The sequence below is a fragment of the Falco punctatus genome, assembly GCF_963210335.1.
Source record: "Falco punctatus genome assembly, chromosome: 10".
Taxonomy (NCBI): Eukaryota; Metazoa; Chordata; class Aves; order Falconiformes; family Falconidae; genus Falco; species Falco punctatus.
The window spans coordinates 10,795,453-10,802,390 of record NC_137590.1 but is presented as its reverse complement, the minus strand read 5'-3'; the positions used below and the strand labels follow the sequence as shown (position 1 = coordinate 10,802,390).

General features: G+C 40.5%; 1 long non-coding RNA gene across 2 annotated transcripts in view; it reads left to right on the top strand.

Moving 5' to 3' along the window:
• The first annotated feature begins 710 nt into the window (after positions 1-710).
• LOC308070272 overlaps positions 711-6,938 on the top strand; it is a 51,004-nt gene continuing 44,776 nt past the window's right edge. For both annotated transcript variants that reach the window (XR_013930689.1, XR_013930690.1), the window contains exon 1: positions 711-6,276. This is a non-coding gene — a long non-coding RNA (uncharacterized lncRNA). The remainder of the gene's footprint in view (positions 6,277-6,938) is intronic.

Below are 6,938 nucleotides of genomic sequence, written 5' to 3'. Positions count from 1 at the left end.
AGATCAATAGTCATATAAACAAAGCTGAAGAGTTAATGTTGTTGTTACTCCTCCAGAGTTTGTCAGTTGTTCAGGCATGAAAAATCACCAGTTTCTGCTGGGGAAAAAAACCCCACATGGTACCAGACACCCCTGTCTTTGTAAATCATAGGGGAACACCTAAGGAATTTACATAGAGAATTATGAATCCAAAGTTGTATCTGTTGATAGATCATATTTAAAATCAATTTTTAGCTTCCATGCTCTTATCAAAATATTGTTTTAAAAGATTAAAGGACATGGGTTTGGAAGTTTAAATAACCTATGTAGAGAAATTTGTATTCTTGTCTAGGTTTTTCAGCTACAACCAGTTCTAACTATTATCTGCTGGTGGCACCATTACACCAGAAGAATTTAATATCCATGTCTTAAACAGAAAAAATGCCACAGATTACGCATTTCAATCTGATTTAATGGGGGGGGGGGGGGAATTCTTTTTAAAAATTTCTTTGTAGTTTGATGTCAGTTAAACTATTTAGCTTGTTGGCTGTCTCAACAACAGATGCTTTTTAAACAGGTGATTGCAGCAGATTTTTTGGACTGAGCATGCCAACACGGCTCAAGCAGTTAATAAGGAAGGGAAGAACAAACACTTGTGGAGCTGAATACAGATATTGAGATTTTTACATGAAACATATGTGATACTGCTGAAATACTGTGATATGAGATTCTGGCTCTCCTGTCAGGACAGGGCTCACTCTTTAAGATCCAGCTGCAGGGCTGACCATAGTCTACACTAGTGAGCTTCAGAGAGGACCAGGTCACACAAAGACCTGCAGCACTCTGTCAAAAAAAGGTCCACATCCAAGGCAGCTGGAAAGCCAGACACTAGCAGCTGGCGAGGCTTTGGCTATTTCTACCCATACATTAAAATTGCTCACTGTAGGGCTTCAAGAGCTGTTACCTCTGAAAACACCACTCACTTCTGTCCCCAGCACTGAGCTGCTCAGTGTGCCCTTTGGACAGCAGCAGAGCCTGGATCCTGTCCTCACTAATGAAGCCTCCTGTGAATCTGGCATTTTGATGCTATAGGGCCTTCGTGGGTGACACTTAAAGAAATGAGTTTAATAAGGAACCTAATGATGATGTAACAGGGAAGGAAATTGTCTGGCAGCATCACCTAAAGCGGGTGATCCTTTATGCAATCATACTCTGGTTTTTTCCTGCATCAGAAGTATTTCTACATTGAGTTTTATTTCTCTTTTTTTTTTTTTTTTTTTTTTTCCCCCCTTTCAGGAATCTTGGCTAAATAAATAAAAGACTAATTTGGAACTTGGTTCATCTTTTGGATGCTGATGATTATTCTTTGACACTTGGCTTTTCTAATTGTAAGTGGGTAGGAACAAGGCCCTCACTCTTACATCTCTTGTCTAAATTTTGACAAGGGTTTGGTTTGTGGTATGATCTATTGATAAAAAGCTTCCTGGTAGCTCTTCGTTTGCTACAGAATGATTGAGCACAGGTACATTAGCTTTTGTCTGTGGGGTAACCACAACCATTTGTTTTTGTTGGCAGCTAAACTGCAGCTGATTCTGTTCCCTTCACAAGCTTATACTTGTGTGAAAATCTATGGATTAAAAACGAGACCTCATTTTTGAAGCATGTAAGCTATGTTTGTATGTGTAGAAAGTAAAGGATTTTTTTGATTTGTTTTTCATTTAATGGGCACTGTACATTCACAGTCTTTGACTACAGCTTATATCCATTTTATGCATGGCAGTTGGATATATGTATATTTAATGCCTGTACCAAATCTTTATGCTGCCTTAAGTTTAATTTTTAAGGAAGATATTGATTGCTGCGGTTGTTCTGTTGTTAATATTAGTGTGTGTTTAAATCACCCCCTGGCTCAGGAAGTGCCAGCAGTGCCGCTTGTAGCATGGAGGGGGTGTTCAGGTGGGCTGGCGTTGTCTTTACCGTGCTTGTAATACTCCTCTCTGTGGATTTGCTGTTGGCTGCTGCTGGAAGCAGGTTAGAGTGTTTGGTGGCTCCCCCTCCAGCTGATGAATCACAGCAGTTGGTAGTTAAATAGTTATTTTCTGTGCACTTATTCACAGAAATAGATTACAGAAAGTGTTTTGGGTGTATGTTTTGCATGTGTTTAGTAACATTTTCCTGAATCTGTATTTCCTTTGTTTCTACATTCCCTTTCTGACACAGACCAAAATTTCGACGTGTGAAAATGTCTGAATTTATATTTTCAATTTTATTTACTTCACTGAGCTTTTCCTAATCCTTCATGTAATTTCCTAGATTTTTTCAGTATTGATATATAGAGATATGTAACAGTATGAGCTAATTGTATATCACAGTACACAATGTAGTTTGGCTTCTCCCATGGCTAGGAGGGGCAATAATTTCCAACACACAGAGTGGTAAGTATTTCTCCACACAGGTTTCTTCTAACTTCAGTTTTTAGCTTAATGCTATGAAGACTGAAAATGTTTAGTAGTTAGCTAAATTAATCTTTGTCCTCCCTGGAAGATGAAAACACTTCTAATTAAATGCATAATGGGTTCCATTAATTCAGTTTCTTACAAGGAAATAATTGCTGTAGTCATCTTCCTTTACTCAAAAATGGGAGAATCAACACAACACTTCAGTCCATTGTGAATGTCCTTATCCTTGGCACATGGTCCTGTATGTTAGGATTAAATGAGAAAGTTGTGCAGTTTAAAATCCTCTTATAAACCCCAGTAATTTTCTTTTTCTCCCAATATTAGAAAACACAAATCCATCCCATGTTGCACTCTCTTTCTCATGGTTAATGTTGCTTTATATTGGGGCAGAAGTAATTTGTTCAAGACACATTGCTTATAGGACAGTGCCTAAAAATATCTCAAAAGGTCATTGCACATCAGACAGAAGGCAGCACTTGTTCCAGCCACTCGCGCTGAGAACTACAGGTCTTTGTTAATATTAATTGTGCATATTTTAAACAGTGCATGTTGTAAAAATACACTGCACAAACATGCAGCGATGAGCATTTTGTAAGCCCTGGGACTGGATAATGGAGGTCAGTTCTTCAATTATGATTTTAGGCATAATGTTTGCTGTTCTTAACTTCAAGGCTTGTGAATTAGAGCCATATTGTGCGTATTCTTCCAGGAAAGTGGAGTATATTTCCACGCTCAGCATTTCCAAAAATACAAATAAAATAAAAATAGTAACAAAGATGTATAAAGTACCAAGAAGATTCAGGGCTAATCATTTGCACAAACATTCACCATGATTATGCTTATAATAGTAACTATATACACAGAACATGGGAAAAATTCTGCTGGGAGATCAAGGCCAGATTCCCTATGTGCTCAGAAGAAGCCGAACTGCCGTGAGGAGGTAGACTTCCAGCCCCGACAGCCTCCTGTTCTTTCTGCCTGCCCTGGGAGCTGCTGGCTGAAGGATGCATCTGCCCGGAGGGTCAGCGCTGGCGGTGCAGCCTGCTGCAGCTGCCCCCCGGGCCAGCCCCCTCCCGCAGGGGCTGCAGATGGCTGACAAAAGGCAGAGGTGGCAGACTGCTCCGTGGGCTGACGTTAGGATCCAGCATCCAGCTGGGTTGTCCCCAGGGGTTATCTTCTTTCTTACAGAGGTGGTACAACTGGGAAAGGGGGAAGTGAAATTGAAAACTAGCTCCCAAAATGTAATACACGCACACATTCGTCTTTTCTGACATCCCTTCTCGTGAGCCCAGGCAAAATCAAAAGACAGGATTCTCTCCTTTTGTAGAGGGACGTTATCTAAGAATGATGTTTTTACTTTAAAAACCCTGATTCTGAGACTTTTATATGTCTCCAGAGAAAAGGCTGCAATATTTGAAAGGCTATTTCAATGTTAAACAAAGAAACCGTAACACCTGGACACCATTCCCATCAAGGCTGTCGCACTGTAGCATGCTTGGTTTGTTTTGTAATTTTTCCTTAATAAGAAAATGTTGAAAAGATCTTATTCTGGCTTTGCATCAAAGGCAGTGAAGCTGTACATGTACGTAGTTGTTTATAATGTGACAGAGTGCTACATGGCAATTTACAAACCAAATTTATGTTGCTATTCAGTATGGCTTTTTTAAAAAAACTGGTGCATGAATGTGTTTACAATGGTAATTATTCACACATATTTGAAGAAAAAAGAATGCAGAAAGAATGAAGTGTGGTAAAAGCGCCAGCATCGCAAGTCTGGAAGGTGATGCTCTGTAGGTAAAGTAATTTCAGAAATTCTTTAAGTGGTACAGTTATGAAGATAGATATTAATTCCTTTTGGAAGAAAGATTGAGGTAGAGCAGATGGGGTGGTGGCCTAGAAAATGGTTTGAAAGGAAGCAATGTGCACATGTTGACATTTCCTGCTTTTACATAATTTTTTTAAAAAAAATAACTTATGAAACAGCCTTAAGTGGAATAATTGTGTTTATTAGTGGGGTATGAAGACAAGCATTTCCAGCATCTCTGAAGGGCTGTCTTGTACCATATCTCCCTTCTATTGTGTTTAACAAGCCCATTTCATCTCTGCCCAACACAGGCTTTTATTTCACTTTTGAGAAGGCAAGATGCCATGAGCAAAAATTGAGCAGCATCTTTCACTTGCTGTGCCTGCAACCTTTTCCACCTAGAGAGGTTAAATGTGAGCAGGGCTTTGACCACCTTCCAGCAGCTGCCCTTTTGGGGTGGAAAGTCATTGGCCCTGCCAGCCCTGGGCACAGGTTTCATCTGTCTCTTCCTCTGAGCACAATTACAATTCATCAGCTCATTCCCACTCTCCCTACCAGAGAATCAGATCCTTGAAGTAGGTTTGGGAGGGGAGGACGTTGGAAGGTTGAAGGCCAAGGAACATCTTTCTCCCTGGTCCCTCCCGGTATCTATCCATGCAGTCCCTGCCCCATGCGCTGGACGCCTTCCACTTCTCTGGTCCCGAGATATCCCCTTGATATCTTTGCAAGAATCCCAGTTCCCTCCCTGAGCATCCCCCCAGGCATCCCGTAGCTCTGCAGATAATGTTCTGCTGTCTTTTTTTCGAGAAACACTTGAACATATGTTTTAGATGGAGATGCTGATGGACAGCAACATCTGCTGCTCCCAGCCAGCTCATACACTCTTATTTGGATTGTAATTACTTCATCGGCTGTGATCTGTGTCCTGTGTTTGCCCACTTATCTGTTTCTGTCAGGTCTTCGTCTTCTACAAACTACCCATTATGTAGTGCTAATAATTAAATCTCCCCTCTGTCGGGCAGGTCTGAGCTGTGCAAGAAGGACCCTCCTTGTCCTTGCAGCTGCCAAAGAAGATGCCGCTTGTAATGATGCCTTAATCACCTGCCTGCCAGACAACGGCCGGGACCACCTATTTGTTTCAAACGAGCTATTTTAGCAGCTGTCGGATGCTAATGGCTTTCAGCTGCTGACAACCTGTGCCCTATGCAAACCAGTGGACATATCGTGGAAATGTGCATAAATATTCATGTGGGACTAACAAAACCAAAAGTGCAAGTACGGTTATCAGAGCTCTTGCATAAATATGTTGTAGCTGGCCCTGTTGTGTTGGTTTTAGTGTGATGAACGCAGGGCAAACATTTTGAGGTAATGCTCTCCTTTTTGTGTTTGTGAGGGAAAAAAAGCCAGCGAAGGTAGTGGGGCTGCAGGGGGGTGTGAGTAAGAGCAGGATTTGTGCCTCTGCATAACGTAGGCAGCTCTAGACCGGCACTGCTGTCTGTTGGGGGGGATGCACTGAAACCTGTTATTGAGAGAAAGGAGTTGCTTGTTTAATCATTCTGTTTGCATTTGTGTCTTGAACCTGCGTATGATGAATTGGAAGTTTCTTACCAGATCTGTGCTAGATGCTTAAGGAACACAAGGACCCAGTGATCGAGTTCAGAGTTCTAGTTTTTAAATTAATTAATTAATTTCAAGAACAGGAAAGTATCTGGTTTAGTCAAGATTTGATAATTTCCTACTGTTCTAGCACCCTGAAGCCTCAAATCTTTGACATCAATAGAAATATTGTGAGTCAGTCTCTTTAGACAGACTGTCTTGCAAATTAATTCTGTCAATGTGTCTGCATGGGATGATTTTGAAAATATTTTGTTTGCAATGCGCTTTTACTTTCCTCAGCAGATTCTGGATAGCCATGCTGAGAGGCAATGTTCAGATTAAAGTACACGATGGGGATGATGAAGGTTCTGTAACAACGGAGTCAATGGAAGATCATGATGGTCCTCTTGAAACTCTTCCTTGGCAGGTACCTATAAGGTACGTAAAAAGCCAGTGATATGCATTTGCTTATGTTTCTTTACCATGTCAATAACTTGCAGTAACATTCAAAATCTGTAAAATGTTTTTAATCAGTCTTCTGTAAAAGTTATTGATTTGGGGGAGACTATAAACCTGTCTTTATATATCCCTTACCTTTTTAACCTGTACTGCCCAGAGTGAAGTTTACCATTAAAATTCACTAAAAAGTTCCTGTCTTTAGGACTGCATAAAAAGGTGCAAAGTGGGACAGGGATTAAGGGATCTGCAAACTGTTGGGATGCAAGTGATTTTACTTATGAGTGCTTCAGTGGGAAAAATTCACACTGTGTTTTGGCTGCGGTCTGATTCTCATTTGCACTGACTCTGCTATATGCTGCTAGAATTGGTAGGATCCAGTCCTAGAGTGGGACTGACCACATGAGAAATGATTCTTGGGTATGTGCAAAGACAGACTCTATGAAGGCATTCTGGTGATTAGCTTCATCTAAATCTGAAAATAATTATAAATTCTTGGAGGTATCTTAATTCCCTTGCATAATTAACCATATAGCCTGCCTATGTATATCTTCGTGGCAAAGAAGTCCTGTGAAAATGAAGTTAATTCAGTGTTTCAGATAGAGAGGGATATTTTAGTTAGAAATTGTTGTCATAATAGTTAC